We start from the raw sequence: 23,462 nt of genomic DNA on the forward strand, positions 1-23,462 counted from the left end.
AGTGCATGAGTCCATCTATGCGGACCAACATGCAGGATCAGGGTCTACAAATAGTCATGAAGGAAGCCATGGGAGACACGGACAAGGGAGTTATTTTAAATTTAATTTTTCATTCACTTCTCCTGGGCATCATGGGGGAATACAGTTTTCAGGAGTGATCTGAATGAGGAAAAGAAATTGACGTGGTGAGCCGGGATTAAAAGAATATTTCATGCATAAAACATGGGAAAAGAAAGATATAGACTTGAAGAGATATTTCAGATTATGTCATGGATTAGAAATTGGTAAGAGACTTTACTAAGGCTAGGACCTTTGTCTATAAATGGCAGGTGAATAGTAAGGTCACAAAATTGGCATGGGATGCAAAATTATTAATGGTGGTCAAAACTGGAAAAGTCTGTAAAGAACTTCAGAGGAACCTAACAAAACTAGACCAATGAGCAGTATGGTGGCACATCACATTCAGGAAATCCAAGGTAATGTTAATTGGAAGGACTAACCTAAACAATGTTGCTAAATTGAAAACTAACTTGGGAAAAAGATTTAGGTGTCATTTTAACATTTCACTAATGTCCTGTCTTCATTATGAAGCAGCAAAGATCAACGTTAGTCTGTACAATGCGTGATATAAAATACTGTATCTTTTATACAGTACCTTCTGTACAGTCCCATTATATAACCTTATGAAATGTTCTTCCCTTGAAAACTGTGTTAAGACTGATCACCAAGGTTCCCTCTAAGCTGCACAATAGCATGGCTGCCCAGGTGCTGCTTGATGATTCCTGCCCAGGGCTGGGAGAGTGGCACTTCTTCCTCAGATGCAGTAGGAGTCTTTGCTGGGTATGGAGCAGTGCATCTCTCCCAGCTAGTAGGAAGGGGACATAAGAAAGAGGAAGGGAGGAAGTGGCTTGAGGAGAGGGGAGTTGGGGCATCTGAGTTCCTAGTTGGGTTACAGCATCTGGGAGTGGAGAGAGACTACTGGGATTACAGCAGCTTGCGAGAAACCTAGCACTCTCTCCCAGGACTGAGACTGCAAGTGGTAAGTGGAGAAAAGAAGGGGTGGATGGGTGTTGGGGTTGGTGAGGATAGGGGTGGAGAATTTGTGATGTGTCCTCTGACTCCCAGCCGCACTGTAGCTGCTGGTTCCTGCAATTCCAAGAGGCAGAACTCTCTCCCAGTTCCCATTTGGGCTGGGGTCGGGAAGAACAGGTTGCATGAGTGTAGATGTGAGGAAGAAGGAATGAAAGTTGCTGGCATCTGTGTGGTGAGCTGAGGTGGGGAGTTGGTTTGGGCATCCTGACTCTCATCTGCCCTGCAGCAAGAGTCAGAACCTCTGTCTCAGCACAGCAGTGACTGGTGCCGGGGAAAGACTCAGGATGCTTTTCTGGGAAGGAGGATGGAAGGAAGCAGGTTGCATGAATGGGGAGGGTGTGCCAGAATTTTAGGTAGGTTAAGCTGGTATGTTCTGGCATGGGGGACATGTGGCTAAATGGGAGCTGGAGTGCTGCTGAGAAAACTCCCTTTTCTCATTAATGCAACAGAAGGAGCTTTGTCCAAATACACATTCCTTTTTCTTGTTGAGGTTGGAATGAGGAGGAATTGGTATTAATTATCATGATTGGTGACGTAATTACAAGATCTGAAATAAGCCAGGAAAAATACGATGGGGGAGGGGGAAATAATGTAGCATCATACTATTTTCCACTGTTAAACATATAGAACAAACATAAAGCAGTGAATCCTAAGCAGTTCTAGACCAAAATATCTTTTACCTAATATAAGGAGGGAAAGATAAAGAGTCTGCTTTTGGCTATGTTGAGTTGTTAGAAAGACTGGGCTAAAATTTTGTTTGTTTGGATGGAGACAGATCTAGAGCAGAGAAGTAGAGGGCCTAGAGTGTCTGTATTGGGAAATCTTATTGCAGGATCTGACTTCACTTGGATTGGTGTTTTCTGTTGTAAAGCATTTAGTTTCCTTTTGTAGATAAAGATTGAGTATGTCTATACTTACGAGGGATTGAAGCGCTGCAATCGATCTTCCAGGGATCGATTTTGCTGTGCGTTTGAAGATGCGGCAAAATTAATCTTTCTGGGCTCAGCCATTGATCCTGGTACTCCTTGCTATTTCACGGAGGAAGGGACATAGGCACAATCCTGAAGAGCTCCAGTCTACAATAGGGAAGAAAGTCAATCCTGATACGTCGATTCTAGCTATGCTAATGGTGTAATAGAATTCTGTATCTGTGATCAACTTGGTTCCCTGGTTTAGATCAGGCCTCAAGTTTTAGTGAATAAATATTGGAGCAAAAGGCCTAGCTCATGACATTTGCATGATTACATTTCAAACAAAGTTTATCTAGGTGTGTCAATGGCTTAAGCTAAGAAAGTAAAGGATTCTTTTAACAGATTTTTTGGTGTATTGTTAATATCTTGTGTGTACTTTTTTAAGTTTTTACTTAATGAGTGTATCTTTTATTTATTTACATAGTTTTGAGCATGCCCTATTTTGGTGTGTTTATTAGCTTGAATTGTTAGAAAGGAAATATACGTACTCCAAGTATAGTATCAATTTTTTTATTTAATTTTTAAATAAAAATCTTAAGCATTGTTCCTTGTTAATTATGCCTTGTTTTAATATATTTTCTTCTTTCATATCTAGAAACTGTTCATAATATATATTTATATCTGTATTTTTGTTTGTGCTAGTGGTGCACGTCCCCACAGAATCTCAATATTTGTGTTGCACATATGAAGTTTCAACCCACTCAAAAGAAAATTCAACCCATCCAAGGATGGAAAATTTTACAGGGAACACAGCCAGTCACTCATCTTGAAAAATGATATAACAGAAAATATATGGAGCTTTGCAGACAAATTATAAAGCTTATTAGAGACATAAAAGCTATGTCTACACTAGCCCCTGCCTTTCAAAATGTTCCAGTCATAAGGGACTGGTGACAGAGTGGGGTTTAGCTTGCAGAGGCACGTCCACACGGCCTCTGCAGTGCTGGCATCCCCTTGTGCCGGCACTGAACTCTTGCGTGGCTATGGTAATGAGCTTCGGGAGTACACAAACAAACAGCCATTTGCAATCCTGAGAAGCTCACTTTGCATAGCTGTGCCAGCAGCAGTGCTGAGTAGAGCTCTGTGTAGACCCAGTCTTTCTGTTCATTGGAAAAAAGAGGACATCAATGAAATTGCAAGGCAACAGATTTAAAACTGGTGGAAGAAAATACATGTGTGTGTAAATTGTAATTAATTTGTGGAGCACAGTCAAAGATATAATTGAAGCCAGGACCTTAGAAGGATTCAGAAAAGGAGTAGACATTCAGATAGAGTAGAACATTCACAGTTGCATTATATAGTACATATTTTTGAGGAATATAAAAATCATATTTCAGAGCATAAAAAGCTAATAATTGATGAAAATATTACAGAAAACCTCAATAATCAGATTATTGCATAAAATAATTTATGGGCAATTGTTGCTCTTTCTTCTGAAGCATCTGGCTGATTACTGGGAGAAACAGGACAAAAGTGCTCTGGTGAGGTCTGACAATTCCTTTGTTACCAGAATGGGAAAAATTAGATGAACGGAGCTTCAAAAGTGTCATCACTAGCAAAGCAGAGATGATCCTGGAGAGCTGTGAAAAGCAACAAGTTACAAGATGTCTGTTGAAGACAGTATGTGGTACCTTAGCATTTTCTGGAAGTAAGATATCAATGTTGTGAACTTCTTAAGACTCGATTTCTTGGGAGATTTTTCCATCCATATCAACAGGGCCTGTGTGAAGTCGCTGTACCATAGCACCTTAAACCATGCAACAGTCTGATCAATTTATAGCTCTAAAGAAACCTTCCCTGGGTACAAGAATCTACATCATCAGGCCCCACCTCAGGGACGCTTCCCACAAGGCCAGACTCAAACAGGAGGTGGACCATCTTATGTTCCTGGGGCGGTGGAAAGAGTGCCGGAGCAATTCCAGGGGAAAGGCTTTTATTCACGCTACTTCCTTACAGAGAAGAAAACAGGAGGCTGGAGGCCCATTTTAGATCTTCGGGGCCTCAACTGGCACTTGTGCAAACAACGTTTTCGGATGATCACAGTCGCCTCCATACTCACGGCACTGCACGATGGAGATTGGTTCGCAGCCCTCGACTTACAAGATGCTTACTTTCATATAACTATCCACCCGACACACAGGCGCTTCCTCCGCTTCATGGTCGGCAAGGAACATTTCCAGTATAGGGTTCTTCCGTTCGGCCTCTCCTCGTCCCCCAGAGTCTTTACCAAAACCCTGGCAGTGGTGTCAGCCTACCTGCACAGACAGGGGGTATTTATATTCCCATACCTGGATGACTGCCTACTGAAAGGGGCCTCGAAGGCAGAGGTCCTACGCATGACACGCGTAACAGCAGACACGTTTTCTTCGCTGGGCCTAGTCATCAACCTCGCAAAGTCAAAGACCGACCCCACACAAGACATAGAGTTTGTAGGGGCACGTATAAACTCTATTACAGCAAAGGTGTATCTGCCCGACGCCCGCTTTCACACCATCAGTTCGCTGGTGCAAGTCATTACATACAGCTCCACGGTGCCGGTCTTAACGTGTTTGCAGCTGCTGGGCCACATGGCGGCGGCGACGTTTGTGGTGCGAAATGCCAGATTGCACACGCGCAGCCTACAGCATTGGCTGGCGAGCGTCTACAAGCTGGCATCCCACGTTGTCCGCAGGTTGGTATCGCCCACGACAGAGGTGCGCAGATCCCTGCAGTGGTGGGTAAACCCCAAGAACCTGCTAACAGGGGTACCCTTTCACCAACCACAAATCTCTATTTTTCTTACTACCGATGCTTCCCACGTAGGGTGGGGAGCACACATCGGCGACAAGGTGACGCAAGGACTATGGTCCCCTGCGGAACAGTCACTGCACATATATATCCTGGAGCTCAGAGCAGTGTTCAACTCCTGCAAACACTTTCGAGACCACAAACAGGGCAAAGTAGTCGGGATCAATACAGACAATACCTCCACCATATTTTATATAAATCAACAAGGAGGAGCCCGATCCCGTGCCCTATGTGCGGAAGCTGTCCGACTGTGGAACTGGTGCATCGCCAACAATATAACCTTGAAAGCCTCGTTCTTACCAGGCGCTCACAACGTGAAGGCAGACCAGCTGCGCACGCGCTTCGCACTCACGCACGAATGGCAGATCCGCTCCGATCTGCTACGACCGATCTTTCACACATGGGGGTTTCCCCAGATAGACCTGTTTGCCACTCAGCACAACAAGAAGTGCCCCCAGTACTGCTCCAGGGCAGGATTGGGGCGGGGGTCCCTGGGGGACGCATTCGCGATTTCATGGAAGGGCCCCCTACTTTACGTGTTTCCCCCCACAGTGCTCATCCACAAGGTCTTGCAGAAAGCTAGTAGGGAGAGAGCCCGCATGATTCTAGTCGTCCCAACGTGGGATTGACAGCAATGGTTCCCCTTGCTTCTGTGCATGTCAGACCGCCCACGGCTCCCCCCTCCGGTGGCGCCGGACCTACTCACGCAGGCCCAGAGGTCCATAGTGCACCCACACCCCCAAGGTCTGCACCTACAAGCATGGCTAGTCCATGGCTCAGCTCCCTAGAAAACACATGTACGGAGGGAGTACAACAAGTCCTGGAAAGTAGCCGAAGGACCTCCACCAGGAATACGTACAAGCAGAAATGGACTCGATTCACTGCATGGTGTTCTGCCAAGCAGTTAGCTCCCCTTGACGTTCCTATACCTGTAAACTAGAATACTTATTGGACCTCAAGAGGGGCGGACTTTCCCTATCCTCGCTAAAAGTCCACCTCGCCGCTATGTCTGCTTTTCGGCATGCAGAGGAGGGGCCCACGGTATTTGCCCATCCTATTGTTACCAGGTTCCTGAAGGGGCTGGTAAACCTGTACCCCCCTCGGAAACCGCTTCCACCATCGTGCAGCTTGGACCTGGTGCTCAGCCCGCTAACGGGCCCACCGTTTGAACCCTTAGCCACAGTTCCCCTACGTCTCCTTACAATAAAAACAACCTTCCTCCTTGCAATTACGTCAGCTCGCAGGGTGAGTGAGCTCGCAACAGTTATGGCAACGCCGCCCTGCACAGTATTCTCAAAGGAGGCGGTAACTTTACGGCTGCACCCAGCCTTTGTTTCGAATGTTTCTTCAGAGTTCCACCTTAATGAACCCATAGTTTTACCCTCATTTTACCCGAAGCCTCACAGCTCCAGCAAGGAGGCACACCTACATCTCCTGGACGTGAGGAGGGCGTTGGCCTTCTACATAGACAGAACTAAGTCCTTCCAGAGAACGGACAGACTTCTCGTCTCTCTCGCTCCCAGGTCAAAAGGAGAGGGTCTCTCTTCACAGAGAATCTCGAAGCACATTGTGTCCTGTATAAAAATGTGCTACAAACTTCGAAAGACTCCTTTGCTGGCCCCGCCTAGGGCTCACTCCACCAGGGTGGTGGCCGCGTCAACAGCCTTTTTCAGGGGCATCACGTTAAAAGACATCTGTAGAGCGGCGACCTGGTCATCCTATGACACCTTCGCCAAACATTATGCACTACATCGGGTATACCAAGAGGACACCCGTCTGTCGACAGCAGTCCTTTTGGGGGCAAGCTGCACATAAACCAATTACCCACCTCCTTACTTGGGTTACTGCTGGGTAGTCACCTATTGTGGAGCACCCACGGGGACACTTGTAGAAGAAAGAGAAGTTACTCACCGTAGTAACGGTGGTTCTTCGAGATGTGTCCCCGTAGGTGCTCCACCACCCACCCATCCTCCCCTCTTCATATCTCTGTTTAGTGTTTTTCAGGAGCATCCGAGGTGGTTGAACTGGCGGGGACCGGATCGCGCACATGGCTGGGGACGCGCAAGAGAGCGGCGCATGCCGGCGCATGCGTGATCTAGGAGAAACTGCTGGAAAGTTTCCGATCTGCGGCGCCGGACGAGCCCGACACCTATTGTGGAGCACCCACAGGGACACATCTCGAAGAAGCATCGTTATTACGGTGAGTAACTTCTCTTTCCTTAGCTCTCGGCCACTAACACCTCGTCTCTGCTTACGCTACATTGATGACATCTTCATCATCTGGACCCATGGGAAGGAGCCTCTGGAGGAATTCCACCGGGAGTTGAACAACTTTCACCCAAACATCAACCTCAGCCTGGAACAGTCCACACAAGAGATCCACTTCCTGGACACCACGGTGCTAATACGATGGCCACATCAATACCACCCTGTACCGTAAACCCACTGACCGCTACGCCTACCTTCATGCCTCCAGCTTCCATCCCAGACACACCACACGATCCATTGTCTATAGCCAAGCACTAAGATATAACCACATTTGCTCCAACCCCTCTGACAGAGACAAACACCTACAGGATCTCTACCAAGCATTCTTGAAACTGCAATACCCACCTGAGGAAGTGAAAAAACAGATCAACAGAGCCAGACGTGTGCCACGAAGCCTCTTCCTACAGGACAAGCCCAAGAGAGAAACCAACAGAACACCACTAGCCATCACCTACAGTCCTCAGCTAAAACCTCTACAGCGCATCATCAGAGATTTACAACCCATCCTGGCCAGTGATCCCCCACTTTCACAGGCCTTGGGAGGCAGACCAGTCCTTGCCCACAGACAACCTGCCAACCTGAAGCAAATCCTAACCAGCAACTATACACCACACCACAGTCACTCTAACTCAGGGACCCATCCATGCAACAAACCTCATTGCCAGCTCTGCCCACATATCTACACTAGCAACACCATTACAGGACCTAACCAGATGAGCCACACCATTGTGGGTTCATTCAGCTGCATATCTACCAATATAATTTATGCCATCATGTGCCAACAATGCCCCTCTGCTATATACATCAGACAAACTGGACAGTCTCTACGTAAAAGAATAAACACACACAAATCAGATATCAGAAATGTCAATATACAAAAACCCGTAGGAGAGCACTTCAATCTCCCAGGGCACACAAGTAGCAGACTTAAAAGTAGCTATCCTAAAGCAAAGAAATTTCAGGACCAGACTCCAAAGAGAAATTTCTGAGCTACAATTCATCTGCAAATTCGACACCCTCAGCTCTGGCTTAAACAAAGACTGCGAATGGCTGGCTAAATACAAAAGCAGCTTCCTCTCCCTTGGTGTTCACACCTCCAGATCAACTGCTGGTAGTAAGCCTCACCCTTGCAGTCTGAGCTAACCTTGTTATCCCCACCCTTGCTCTGGCTTATTTATACCTGGCCCTGCAGATTTCCAAGACCAGCATCTGATGAAGTGAGTCTGTGCTCACGAAAGCTCATGCTCAAAACTTTTCTGTTAGTCTGTAAGGTGCCACAGGACCCTTCGTTGCTGTTACAGATCCAGACTAACACGGCTACCCCTCCGATACTTACTATCAACATGTCTGCTATCTTTAACTGAATCTCAGGCTCTGCCTGGAATGAAACAGGTTCAGATTTTAACATCAGCAAAGCCAAACTTACTTCAGCTAACTGCTTCTCTTTTCCCCAAAAGAACTATTAACATCCTTGACTGTTTTTTAGATGATTTTTTTTCCTTTTTAAAAGCTCCCTATCTAAAGGGAAAGGGAACAAGGGGTTTTGTTAAAATGAATACTTCGACTAGTAATACATTTTTATTTCAAATGCTTTTAACTGTCTTTGCTTCTTTTCTTTATCTTCAATAAAAAGTTCAAAATATTTTTAATAATGTATTTGCCATGTTACTGAGCAGGTTAAGGTCTCTGTATACTAAACCACACCGCAAACTTAACTCCAGTCATTGTCTTAATATTAAGCAGGACTTATGCTAACACCTTTGGTCCACTTGTTCTATCTAAATTAATACAACATGAAAAATGCATCTGTGCTATCAAATTCCTTGACTTTGAAGTCCCACACAGCTCTGTTCCCTCTCTAGTCCTATTCAATATTTACATGTCACTCATAAAAGAAATAATGAGATTTGGGGGCTGTGTCTACACTAAAGAGTTTTGTCAACAGAAGGGGCCTTCTGTCGACATAACTCGGGAAGCATCTACACACATAAAGCATTCTGTCAACAGAGTCGCAACAGAATTCTGCATTTGTCTCAACAGTCGTATCCCACACCAGAGTACTGTCAACAGAAGTCCAATGCAGACACTTCTGTCAACAGAGAGGGCTTCAGGTTGCTGGCCAGCCATTTACAGAGCTGCTATTTATGTCACCAGAGGGTAGTGCAGTCTGGCAGTTCCCTGTCAACAGCACAAGTTGTGTGTAGCAGCAATCTGTCGACGGAAGTTACTGTCGAGATTGCCCTGTTAACAGTTACTTCTGTTGACATATGCTTGTAGTGTAGACATAGCCACGGTATGTTCACTTGCCAACAATATGCAGTTGACATAACTCTGTATCTTTTACAACCCACACTAACACCACAGATAATCAGCTAGACCAGTGGTTCCCAACCTGAGGTGTGTGGACATGGGTATTGTAGGCGGTCCATGAAAAAAAGAAAAGATAACTTAAAATGGTCATAGAAAATAAGTTCCAAACAATCACAAAATTGCAATCAATTATTTTAAAATTTAATATTTTCCAGTAATGTTATTAGTTGCTGTCCAAAAATCTATGTTATGATTTCCTTTTGCATTTAATGACATATACCTGGTGGCTAGAATTGTCTTTGTTGGGAGGGTCTGCACATGGTTTGCAGGGGTGATTGGGGATCCACACGAGCGCAAAGGTTGGGAACCACTGAGCTAGCCCAATGTCTAGCTGACATTAGCACATGAATAAAGAAAAGCTGGTTAAAGTTTAAACCCTAGAAAAATGGATATTACTCTTGCAAGTGGATAAAGATCTAGTGAAGAACTCACCCACCAATTGTCAAAGCAGTCATTACTTTTTTACTGCTTATAGCCTTTGCATAGCACTGTCCTTGTGTAACATGTTTGATTGTTTGCAGCAGGGTAGGAGACTTGATATTTGTAGATGATGATTCTTCTTTGAGTGTCCCCGTGGGTGCTCCATATTAGGTGTCGGGCTCGCCCGGCGCCGCAGATCGGATCTTCCAAGCAGTTTCTGCTGGACCACGCATGCACCGGTGCGCGCCGCTCCCTTGCGCGCTCCTGGCCACGTGCACGATCCGGTCCCCGCCAGTTCCTCTTAACCGCCGTCGGCTGCAGGCGGAATCCGACTAGGCTACGGCCAAGTTAGCGTATTCAATGGTTTTAACTGTTTTTCTTCAAAGCTTTCAAGTTCCTAGTCTATTGTTAAGTTAACCAGTTGTTATTTTCAAAAAAAAAAAAAAACAAGAAACAACAAGCGGGACAGCATTCAGTCCAGTCCTAGTAACAAGCGGAGCACCGGAGGCCAGGAGCCTAGGGCCATTAGCCCTCCTGCCGCGGCAGGCTATCGGAGAGGGGGAAAACAGCACAGAGAAGGTGCTAAGTACCTCATTAACAACTAAAAGACTCACCAACAATGTCCTCTTCAGGATTCAAGAAATGTGAGTCTTGCCGAGAGGCAATGCCAGCGTCTGATGAGCACAGTCACTGCATAAGGTGCCTTGGGGAGTCCCATGGCACGCAGAAATGCTCCTTCTGTGCAAAATTAACAGCCAGAGCAAGGAAGGACAGGGAGATGCGGCTTAAAATGCTGCTCTTCGACAAGGCCCTCTAGCCGGACGTGCCGGAGCGGCCGCAGCAGGAGGGACCATCCGGAGCCCATAAAAGGAAAGCTGCCTCCCTCACCCCATCAGTGCAAAAACGGAGGAAAGTCTCCCCAGCCCGATCCCTGCCGGCAGCAACAGCGAGCGAGACGGGAGGAGCGCATAGCCCCCAGCCGCAGCAACAGCTGATCGGCGGCGGCACGGAGAGCCACGTGGAGGCGGCTCAGCCTCCGATAATCAAACAGCCGCCCTGCACCGCAGGCAGGGCGGCAGCTAAGCAAGCGCCGGTACCGGCGGCACCGCAGGCAGTGGCACCGACCCCCGGGGAACTGGCGGTGCACAGCGCGCAGGCACGCAGCCTGCAGGCACCGGAGGACACCGCCCACGCGGCACCACCCAAGAGCGTGCCGAGCGCGGTGCGGACGGGGCCGAGATCCCCTGCACGTCAGGGGGCGGAGCCACCCCCTCAAGGGAGGGGGAAGGCTGCACACAAAACAAGGCACCGCAGCCCCTCTCCAGACAGGGCTGCAGAGTTGCTTTCTCTCAGCCCTCCGCTCATGCTGCAGACTCCAACTAGAAGGCAGGGGTCCCCCCTAGCCTACCCGGAGCCCCCATCTCCATTTTTACGACCAGCCTCGCCCTGGCTGGGACCACCTTCCCCTTCTTGGAGATTGAGCCGCTGGAGTACTATCACAAATCGCTCTCTCCAGTGTCCCAGGTCTCTCGACGATCTCGCTCCCCCAGACGCAAGGGGTATGCACCAAGGGAGTGGTCCAGGTCACCTTCCCTAGAACAGTGCCCATGCTGCCATGGTCGCCCCTATCACGCGGGGCATAGACACCCCCGGCAGTCTACCAGGGAAAGATCCCCACAGACGGTCCCGTATCCCCGAGGGCAATCGCGAACGGGGACAGAAACTCAAGTATCTCAGGGGGAACTGGTTATGGAACCTCGAGATTTTCCCTTGCAAGCTTCCAGCGAGCGGATGTACCATCACCAACAGGAACCAGAAGGGTCCAGAGAGGCGTATCGTAGTGGTTCCTCGCTCTCCTCCCCGGACGAGGCTACGGTCCCGGGGGACATCCATCCTCCAGATGATCTCAAACAGTTTCAAGAGCTGTTTAAGAGGGTGGCCTTCATGCAAGGCATCCAGACAGCAGAGGTGCAAGAGAAACACCATAAGCTCCTCAAAAATCTGAGACCTCCGGCCTCCTCCAAAGTAGCAATACCGCTTGATGAAGTAATCTTGGAGTCTGCCACTATGATATGGCAGACCCCCGCGACTATTCCGCCTGTCCACAAGAGAGCGGATAAGAAATACTTCATGCCGGCGAAGGGCATGGAGTTCCTGTTCAGCCACCCACAACCAAATTCCTTGGTGGTGGAGTCATCGCAACAGAGATCAAAGACATCTCAATTCAAGACAGGGGGAACAGACAAAGATGCCAAGAGGCTAGAGCTGTTCGGCAGAAAGGTGTACTCCTCCTCCACTCTCCTGTTGCGAATGGCAAATTACGCAGCGCATCTAGCGAACCATAATTTCGACAACTACACTAGGTTAACCTCCCTCATGGACTTGCTTCCAGTGGACAAGAAGCCGGTGTTCAAGGCCATCGTGCAAGAAGGCTACGCGGCCTCGAGGACGGGAGTTCAGATCGCCCTGGATGTTGCGGACACAGCAGCACGCTCCACAGCTACGGCAGTGGTGATGCGAAGGGAGTCCTGGCTCCAGACTTCGGGTATACCGAGGGACCTGCAGGCAAAGAAAGTTGATCTTACCTTCGACTCGCAGAAGCTGTTTGCTGAATCAACTGACTCGGTCCTTCATTCCAGTAAAGATTAAAGAGCCACACTTAGGACGCTGGGGATTTACACCCCTCCATATAGAAAGAAAAAGTACTACCCTCAACAAAGACGGTACCAGTACCAGCAACAGCGTCCCCAGTACCACAGGGGTTATGAGGAAGGGCGACATCAACAGCACCAGCAGTACAGAACTCCCAGGCGACGTTCCCAACAGAGCCGTGCGTCCTCGGGGCAGGGCCAAAGACCACAAGTTTGACACACAGATCCAGGGCTGCGCCATCACTACCATCGCACAAGGTCATCCAAAGGGGTTATTCCACCATCGCCTCCGACCATTCTATGACCAGTGGCAAAGGATCACCACAGACAAATGGGCGCTGGAGACCATAGCCATGGGGTACGCCATCCCCTTCCAGTCGCTCCCACCGCCACGACCTCCACCCATGCCCCACCTCCAGGAGGCCTCCCACGTAGCGAGGCTCAAGCAGGAGGTAGACCATCTCATGCTCATAGGGGCAGTGGAAAGAGTGCTGGAGTGACTGCAAGGGAGAGGATTCTACTCGAGGTACTTCCTCACGGAGAAAAAGACAGGAGGCTGGAGGCCCATCTTAGATCTTCGAGGCCTCAACCGGTACCTGTGCAAGCAGCGCTTTCGGATGATCACAATCGCCTCCATCCTTACGGCACTAGACGATGGAGATTGGTTCGCAGCCCTCGACTTACAAGACGCGTATTTTCACATAACTATCCATGCGGCTCACCGACGATTCCTCCGGTTCATGGTAGGCAAAGAACATTTTCAATACAAGGTCCTACCGTTTGGTCTCTCCTCGGCCCCCAGAGTCTTCACCAAGACCTTGGCAGTGGTGTCAGCCTACCTGCACAGACGGGGTATTTATATTCCCATATCTGGACGACTGCCTACTCAAAGGGGCTTCGAAGGAGGAGGTACTACGCATGATACGCGTCACAGCAGGCACGTTCTCTTTGCTCGGCCTGGTTATCAATCTGGCAAAATCAAAGATTGACCCCACACAGGACATAGAGTTCATAGGGGCACACATAAATTCTCTTACAGGGAGAGTGTATCTACCAGAGACTCGCTTTCGGGCCATTGGCTTCCTCGTGCAAGTCATCACCTTCAGCCCTACGGTGCCGGTTCTGACGTGCTTACAGCTGCTGGGCCACATGGCAGCAGCGACGTTCGTAGTACAGAACGCCAGGTTACACATGCGCAGCATCCAGCACTGGCTGGCGAGCGTATACAAACCGGCAGCACACACCGTTCACAGGGTGGTGTCGCCCACAACAGAGGTGCGCAAATCCCTGCAATGGTGGATAAAGCCCAAGAACTTGCTAACAGGGGTACCCTTCCACCAACCACAAATATCGGTTTTTCTTACTACAGATGCCTCCCTCATAGGGTGGGGAGCACACATGGGCGAAGAGGTGACGCAAGGGCTGTGGTCCTCCACGGACAGTCACTGCACATAAATATACTGGAGCTCAGAGCAGTGTTCAACACCTGCAGACACTTTCGAGACCATATACAAGGCAAAGTAGTCGGGATCAGTACAGACAATACCTCCACCATGTTTTATATAGATCGGCAAGGAGGAGCTCGGTCCCGTGCCTTATGTGCGGAAGCAGTCCGGTTGTGGAGCTGGTGCATCGCCAACAATATAACCTTGAAAGCCTCGTACTTACCAGGTGCTCAGAATGTGAAGGCAGCCCAGCTGAGCAGGCGTTTCGCACTCACGCACGAGTGGCAGATCCGTCGTGATCTGCTACGACCGATTTTTCACGCATGGGGCTTTCCCCAGATAGACCTGTTTGCCACTCAACACAAATAGAGGTGCCCACGATTCTGCTCCAGGGCAGGACTGGGACGGGGGTCCCTGGGGGACGCATTCGCAATCTCCTGGAGGGGCCCCCTACTTTACGCTTTCCCTCCCACAGTGCTGATCCACAAAGTCTTGCAGAAAGCCAGGAGGGAAGGAGCCCGAATGATCCTGATAGTCCCAACGTGGGATCGACAGTAATAGTTCCCCCTACTCCTGCGCATGTCGGACCGTCCACCGATGCCCCTTCCAGTGACGCCAGATCTGCTCACGCAAGCCCAGGGGTCCCTAGTGCATCCGCACCCCCAAGGCCTGCGACTACAAGCGTGGTTAATCCATGGCTCAGCTCCCTAGAGAGCACATGTACGGAGGAAGTGCAACAAGTCCTAGAAAGTAGCAGGAGGACTTCCACCAGGAATACCTACAAGCAGAAATGGACTCGCTTCACGGCATGGTGTTCTACCAAACAGCTAGTCCCCCTTTTGGTGCCTATACCTGTGATATTAGAGTATTTACTGGACCTCAAGAGAGGAGGACTCTCACTATCCTCGTTGAAGGTCCACCTTGCCGCCATTTCGGCATTCAGACACGAAGAGGAAGGGCACACGGTGTTTGCCCATCCCATGGTTACCAGGTTCCTCAAAGGGTTGGTAAACTTATACCCCCCTTGGAAACCGCTTCCACCTTCGTGGAACTTGGACCTGGTGCTTCATGCGCTAACGGGACCACCGTTCGAGCCTTTGGCCACGGTTTCCCTCCGCCTCCTTACGATAAAGACGACCTTTCTTCTCGCAATCATGTCAGCTTGCAGGGTGAGCGAGCTTGCGGCAGTTATGGCAGCGCCACCCTGCACTGTTTTTTCCAAGGAGGCGGTAACCATACGGCTGCATCCAGCCTTTGTTCCTAAGGTTTCTTCTGAGTTTCATATTAACGAACCTATCGTTTTACCCTCGTTTTATCCAAAGCCTCATAACTCTAACAAAGACACACGCCTTCACCTCCTGGACGTGAGGCGGGCGCTTGACTTCTATATAGACAGGACCAAGTCCTTCTGGAAAACGGATAGACTCCTAGTCTCTCTCGCTCCGAAATCAAAAGGAGAAGGTCTCTCTTCGCAGAGAATCTCGAAGCACATCGTATCCCGCATAAAAATGTGCTACGAACTCAAAAAGACTCCTTTACTGGCCACACCCAGGGCTCATTCCACTAGGGCGGTGGCAGCATCAACAGCCTTTTTCAAGGGCATTGCGCTAAAAGACATTTGCAGAGCGGCGACCTGGTCATCCTATGACACCTTCGCCAAACATTACGCCCTTCACTGGGTGTTCCAAGAGGATACCCGTCTCTCAACAGCGGTCCTCTCGGGGACAAGCTGCACATAATCCGATTACCCACCTCCTATCTTGGGTTACTGCTGGGTAGTCACCTAATGTGGAGTACCCACGGGGACACTCGAAGACGAAAAAAAGGTTACTCACCGTGGTAACGGTGGTTCTTCAAGATGTGTCCCTGTGGGTGCTCCACTACCCGCCCATCCTCCCCGCTTCGGATCTCTGTTTAGTGTTTTGCAGGAGCATCCGAGGCGGTTGGTCAAGGAACTGGCAGGGACCGTATTGCGCATGTGGCCAGGAGCGCGCAAGGGAGCGGCATGCACCGGCGCATGTGTGGTCCGGCAGAAACTTCTTGGAAGATCCGATCTGCAGCGCCGGGCGAGCCCGACACCTAATGTGGAGCACCCACGGGGACACATCTCGAAGAACCACCGTTACCACGGTGAGTAACCTTTCTTTTTGCCGTTTTGGTACCTTTTTCACTTCACCTTTGAAACAGCATCACAGTTTACCTGCATATAAAAGTATTAGCCTGGAGAAACCAGGATTTGGTCCAGAATGCAGCAACTAGCTTTCTGAGCAAAATCAGTTCCTGAGAGTTGTGGTAGTGTGAACCCCTGGAATGTCACCTGATAAGCTGAGATACCACTGAGCCAACCTATTATTCTATGCTGGGCAGCTTTTAAACCTGTCTTGTTGAGTCAGGCTATTAAGCTTCTTCCAGCATGCACTCAGGCAGGGCCACATGCATCTGCAAAACTGTACAGACGCTGAGATCAGTTCTGTGAGGTATCAGCTTTGGGGACTTGCGTCAGTACCCAGATGTCCATCCCCTTTGAAGTGCAAACCCAAAATTATATTAAACTTGCCTTCCCTCCAATGTGAAGGAAGGTATACAGAATTTCTGCTCTTCCATCTGGAAATTACATCAGTTGGGATATATTATAAACCTGAAAAAGTTGAAAGTGAAAAGGTGGAGTTTAAGTGGTTACAGAGGTAGCAAACACAGCAAAGCAGATTACTAAGAAAATAATACAAACTATGCAGACTAAGCTGGAGTTACTAGAGAAAGAGGTTTCAAATAATAATTCCTCACCAGAGATGAAAGTAAGGTGGTGTGCCACTCCAGTAAGAAGGAGTTAGCAAGGAGTGTGGTACTCTACTACAAGTGGAGGCACAGCACATGGTGCACTCCCAGCCAGGCTGCTGGGGTTCTTCTGCAGGCTGGCACTGGTGGTCCTACATACCATGCTAAGCCGCAGGTAGGTAGGCAGCAGGTGTAAAGGGCCTGCTGGGGGATGCATGTGTATGCTCCCAGCTGGGCTTCCATCTGGGCTCCTGCTGGCTCTTGAGGATCTCCAACAGGCTGTTGGTAGCGGCCCCACACACTGTGCTAAACAGCAGGCAACAAGTAAAAGGAGAAAGCTGGGGGTTTAATGTAAGGGGAGCCATGCATGTTCCAGCTGAGCTTCGGGTGGGAAGTCTGCATCCTTCCTTGTTCTGCTGTCACTCTCTTGCCACACAGCCTGGATACCAGGTAGTAAAGACATGTGCCATCCCTTCTTGGGGCACTGATACAGCCTCTGGGAAGAAGAGAAAGGGAGCATCCTCTTAATGCCAGCACAGATACCTACTTGCCCACAATCAAAACAAAAAGCAGTGAAGTAGCACTTTAAAGACTAGCAAAATAGTTTATTAGGTGAGCTTTTCTGGGACAGACCCACTTCTTCAGACCATAGCCAGACCAGAACAGACTCAATATTTAAGACACAGAGAACCAAAAACAGTAAGCAAGGAGGACAAATCAGAAAAAGATAATCAAGGTGAGCAAATCAGAGAGTGGAGGGGTCGGGGGGAAGATCAAGAATTAGATTGAGTTAAGTATGCAGACGAGCCTCTGTAGTGACTCAGAAAGTTCACATCACGATTTAAACCATGTGTTAATGTTCAGAATTTGAATATAAATGTCAGTTCATCCACTTCCCTTTCTACAAAGGAGCGATAATTTCTTTTCAGTAACACACATACCTTGAGGTCATTGCCAGAATGGCCAATTCCATTAAAATGTTGACTAACTGGTTTGTGGATCTGGAGTGTTTTGATGTCTGTTTTGTGCCCGTTGACCCTTTGTCTAAGGGAGTTGGAAATCTGTCCAATATACAAAGCATCTGGGCATTGTTGGCACATGATGGCATATATGATGTTAGTAGAGGAGCATGAGAAAGTGCCCGTGATTCTGTGAGTAACCTGGTTAGGTCCAGTGATGGTATTTCCAGAGAAGATATGTGGACAAAGCTGGCAGCGGGCTTTGTGGCAGGGAAAGGTTCCAGGACTGGTGTTCCTGGGGTACAGACTGTAGCTGTTAGTAAGGATCCTCATGAGGCTGAGAGGATGTCTGTAGGAGAGAACAGGTATGTCACCCAGGGCCTTCTGGAGTGTAGCATCCTGATTAAGAATAGGTTGTAGGTCTTTAATAATTCGTTGCAGTGGTCTGAGTTGGGGGCTGTAGGTGATGACCAGTGGTGTTCTGTTCTTGGCTTTTTTGGGCTGATCTTGGAGTAGCTGGTTTCTGGGTATGCGTCTGGCCCTGTTGATTTGTTTTTTTACTTCTCCTGGTGGGTAATTCAGGTTTATGAATATTTGGTTAAGTTCTTGTTGTTTTTGGTCTCTGTCAGTTGGATCAGAGCAAATGCGATTATACCTAAGAGCTTGACTGTAAACAATGGATCTAGTCACGTGTGCAGGATGGAAACTAGAAGGGTGTAGATAAGTATAGCGATCAGTAGGTTTTCGGTACAGTGTGGTACTGATCAGGCCATCCTTGATTAGTACTGTAGTGTCCAGGAAATGTATCTCTTGCATGTTGTAATCGAGGCATAAGTTGATGGTGGGGTGTAGATTGTTAAAGTCTCTATAGAATTCTTCTAGAGCCTCTGTACCATGGGTCCAAATCATAAAGATGTCATCAATGTATCTCAGACCACTGCAACAAATTATTAAAGACCTACAACTTATTCTTAATCAGGATGCTACACTCCAGAAGGCCCTGGGTGACATGCCTGTTCTCTCCTACAGACAACCTCCCAACCTCATGAGGATCCTTACTAACAGCCACAGTCTATACCCCAGGAACACCAGTCCTGGAACCTTTCCCTGCAACAAAGCCCGCTGCCAGGTTTGTCCACATATCTTCTCTGGAAATACCAGCACTGGACCTAACCAGGTTACTCACAGAATCACGGGCACTTTCTCATGCTCCTCTACTAACAATCATATATGCCATCATGTGCCAACAATGCCCGGATGCTTTGTATGTTGGACAGACTTCTAACTCCCTTAGACAAAGGGTCAACGGGCACAAAACAGACATCAAAACACTCCAGATCCACAAACCAGTTAGTCAACATTTTAATGGAATGGGCCATTCTGTCAATGACCTCAAGGTATGTGTGTTACTGAAAAGAAATTATCGCTCCTTTGTTGAAAGGGAAGTGGACGAATTGACATTTATATTCAAATTTGGAACATTAACACATGGTTTAAATCGTGATGTGAACTTTCTGAGTCACTACAGGGGCTCGTCTGCATACTTGGCTCAATCTAATTCTTGATTTTCCCCCCCACCCCTCCACTCTCTGATTTGCTCACCTTGATTATCTTTTTCTGATTTGTCCTCCTTGCTGACTGTTTTTGGTTCTCTGTGTGTTAAATATTGAGTCTGTTCTGGTCTGGCTATGGTCTGAAGAAGTGGGTCTATCCCACAAAAGCTCACCTAATAAACTATTTTGCTAGTCTTTAAAGTGCTACTTGACTGCTTTTTGTTTTGATAGTGTATAGACTAGCACGGCTTCCTCTCTGTTACTCTTCTACTTGCCAACAGCGGAAGTGCCCTCAAACAGCTGATCCACAGGAATAGAAGTGTGGGGCAGTGCGCGCGTGCGTACACACACACACACACACACACACACACACAACCCTGCTCAGAGACTTTCCCACAGTTTAGACCCCTACCTTAATTCTTGCACAGCACTCACACCCATACACTCGCAGGCCCCTGTCCTGAGTCCTGCACCTCCTGCCCTGAGCTCACAACTCCCCCAACCCACTGCCCTGTGCTCATCCACATCACCCAACCCCATGCCCTGAGCCCCATGTACTCCACTCCACAATTAAATTTCTTATATGTATGGTTGTATTGCAGCCCCTCCAACCTACTGCCTTGAGCTCCCTCACGCCCATGAGGGTTGCCATACAGCAAGAAGAAGAAATGTGTTACTTTCACCTCGATATTGTTTTAGATAGAGTCCTTCATAGGCCATATTTTAGCCTGGGTCCAGTATTTCTTTCCACTCTCTCCCCCACACCCTGCCCCAGTTTGAGTCCTTTTGTTTCAGGTGTTTTCAAGTATGTCTTTGAATGGGGATGTGGCATTGAAGCAAACTGAAGACTCTGATTGTTTTCCTCCCCTTATATAGAATTTTCATAAGGTGGAAATCCTTTGTTTGATTCCCCACCCCACCCCCAGTGGAAAAGTACATCAGTCCACAGTGGTGGTTAGTATAAGCTGACCAGATCACCTGCCTGTGTAGCATTACCGCACCCATGAGTCAGTAGTAATATAGAGCATCCTAAGAAGGCCAAACCTTTTCACAGTCCATTGTTCTGGCTGATGAGCCATCAGCCCCGTCTGGCTTTTTCATCACAGTACCTGAAATTTTAGCAAAAGTATCATGGGTGGAATACAGTCAGTCTTTCTAACTTCAGATACAAACTTGATGCATCATTCAGTTAGGATAATCATAGTCAGTAAATCGTAACCTTTCTAATAATACCTCATATGAATTATCTTGCATAAAGGACCTTGCAGTTATGTCATATTCCTATTATAAGTATATTTTCTCTGAGAATGTGGAACATATTGCGACAATCCAATATTCATAGATACCATTAAGTTTGAGATCTCTGATCTTGTTTTCAAGATATTAAATATGTTACACCTGGAACATGTAAAAAGCACCCTGCTGTCTGTGAATGCAGCTGCCCTGATTAACTCCATTCCTCAGGGACAATGGGATTGTGCACAGTAAAAATAATATTCTTTTATAAAATACTATGCATGGGCAATATTTTCTACTGGGGAGAACATAGTAGAAAGATACTCAGCATTGCAGATGTTAGTCACATGACAGTATTTATTTGTAGCTCTGGAAGGCAGTCATATTTCACATTAGTAGAATGGCCTTTGATAAATAGAAGGTTCAGGTTTTTTACCTGTTCACAGGAAGGCAGTCTGATCAAGTATTGAGGGTGAAACAAACAGCTGCAGACAAAGAAGTGGGAGGATTTGATGTGTTGTAGGTGTGAAACTTGAAATCCTTGGGGACAGGATTATTAATTGAAAAATATGGATTCATTTTAATTTTTTGTAATATTGTATAATGCTCTTGAAGTTCTGTTTTAGTACAATTTGTAGATGCAGAGTAATCTTAGTAATACAAGATCTCACTGTTGTAATCTATTATCAAATCTTGAAAAGTTGGGATAGATGTCTTGATTTTGTGTGTATGAATTATAGAATGCATCAAGGAGAAATGTAGCTAGGTTAAAATGTAAGAGAATAATTAAGTATTTTTTTTGCTGTGTTGTCCCAGAATATTATGGAGAAAAGGTGGGTGAGTTAGTGTTAGTATCTTTTATTGAACTAACACAGTGAGGCTGCGTCTACACTACAGTTCTGTTTCAAAAGAACATCTTTTGAAAGAGAACATTGAAAGATGCTCTTTCGAAACAGAGCATCCACACACACCAGCGGGGATCGAAGGTTCGGTCCCTTTTTTCGAAAAGCCCCTGGCACAATTTCAAAAGAGAGCATCCACACATGCCAGCCTGCTCCTTTGAAAGAGATGGGGCAGGAAGTACTATGGGCAGGGTCTCATGGTGGATGAACCATTCCGGGGCCACCATCCGCCGTCCCCTTAAAGGCCTCCCCCCGACCCCCCGCAGACCTCAGCCTGCACATGCTGACGGCCAGCAACCCTGTCCCCAGGCAGAGCGAGAGAGAGAGCGAGAGGCATCGGAGGCAGCATCCTGGTCCCCCATGGATCCTGAGCAGCGCCCCCCTCCATTGCAGCCACGGCCAGTGCCCTGGCCGCAGTTCTTGCCGCTGTACTGCAGCGGCTCTAGGTGGCCACCACAGTAGCCACCCTCCTGGAAGCCATCCTCAGGGTGCAACGTCCCCAGACGGTCCCCCGGATCATCCACAACTTGTGAAGCTTCCCCACAAGCAGCAACTGGTGGGACCGGCTGGTGCTGGAGGACTGGGGCGATGACCAGTGGCTACAGAACTTCAGGATGACCAAGGTGACATTCCTGGAGCTGTGCCACTGGCTCTCCCCAGTCTTCCAATGCCAGGACACACAGCTGAGGCTGGCGCTCCCCCTGCACAAAAGGGTGGCCATTGCCCTACGGAAGCTGGCCACCCCGGACAGTTACCGATCCATCGGCCACCAGTTTGGGATGGGCAAAGCCACCAGCGGGGCCATCCTCATCGAGGTAAGCCGTGCCCAGCTCACACCTAGACTGCTTGCGGGCGGGGGGGGGCAGCCTGGCAACAGGCACCATCGGGAGAAGAGCAGGCACCCCGGGGCCAGGGATGGGGACGGGCATGGGTGGGCAAGCTGCTTCCCACCCCACGCTCAGAAGTGTTCCCCCCCTGTGCCCTGCAGGTCGTCTGGGCAATCAGCAAGGTGCTCCTGAGGCAGCTCGTGCGCGTTGGGGACCTGGACAACACCATCCAGGGATTCTAGGAGCTGGACTTCCCCAACTGCTTCGGGCCCTGGATGGCATCCACATTGCCATCTGGGCCCCGGAGCGCAGCCGTGGGGCCTACGTCAATTGCAAGGGCTACCACTCGGTGGTCCTGCAGGCCCTGGTTGACACCGGCGGCCGGTTCCAGGGCATCTACATGGGCTGGGCTGGCTGCACCCACGATGCAAGGGTCTTCTGGAACTCAGGGCTGGGACGTTGTGTGGCCAAGGGGACCTTCATCCCCTGACAGGAGCTCCCCATCGGGGACACAAAGATGCCACCCTGCATCGTGGCGGATGCAGCCTGCCCCGTGCAGGCCTGGCTGATGCGGCCATACACCAGGCACACCCAGCCGAGCCAAGACCTTTTCAATGACTGGCTGAACTGCGCCCGGAACACCGTCAAGCGTGTTTGGCTGCCTCAAGGGGCGTTTTAGATGCCTCTACACCAGGCTGGAGGTGGGCCTCCCCAGTGTCCCGGCAGTGGTCGGGGCCTGCTGCATAACTCCATAACTGGGTGGGTGTGAAACGTGAGCCCTATATGCAGAGGTGGGCTGCCGGTACGAACAGCCCCCTGCCACCCTATGCCACCAGGTCCAGCAGGACGGGGTGTGTGTAAGGGAGGCCCTGCACCAGTCCTTTGAGCGGGGGCCACAGTAACCGCCCCCCCCCCGCACCGTGCACACCCATGCACACCCATCAGCACCCTGCACACACATGCACATCCACCAGCACCCATGCACGGGGGACACAGGGTAAACCATAAAAATAAACATTTACTATAACAAAAAACCGTGCTCCTTGTTATTCAGGGGAAACTATTTATGTGTGTCGGGGGAGGGTGAACGGGGAGAACTATATACAGGTGGGAGGAGAACTATTTACATGGGAGTGGGGAAGGTGAATGAGAAGAACTGTTTACATGGGAGCAGGGAGGGTGGACGGGGGCTGGGGTGGGGGGGGT

At 48.8% G+C, this 23,462-nt stretch overlaps 1 protein-coding gene across 7 annotated transcripts in view; it reads left to right on the plus strand.

The window, feature by feature from the left end:
• The window catches only part of CCDC88A (coiled-coil domain containing 88A), a 274,165-nt gene that overhangs the window by 110,004 nt on the left and 140,699 nt on the right, over positions 1-23,462 (plus strand). The window lies entirely within an intron of this gene.

The sequence above is a fragment of the Carettochelys insculpta genome, chromosome 3 (assembly GCF_033958435.1).
Source record: "Carettochelys insculpta isolate YL-2023 chromosome 3, ASM3395843v1, whole genome shotgun sequence".
In the NCBI taxonomy this organism is placed as follows: Eukaryota; Metazoa; Chordata; order Testudines; family Carettochelyidae; genus Carettochelys; species Carettochelys insculpta.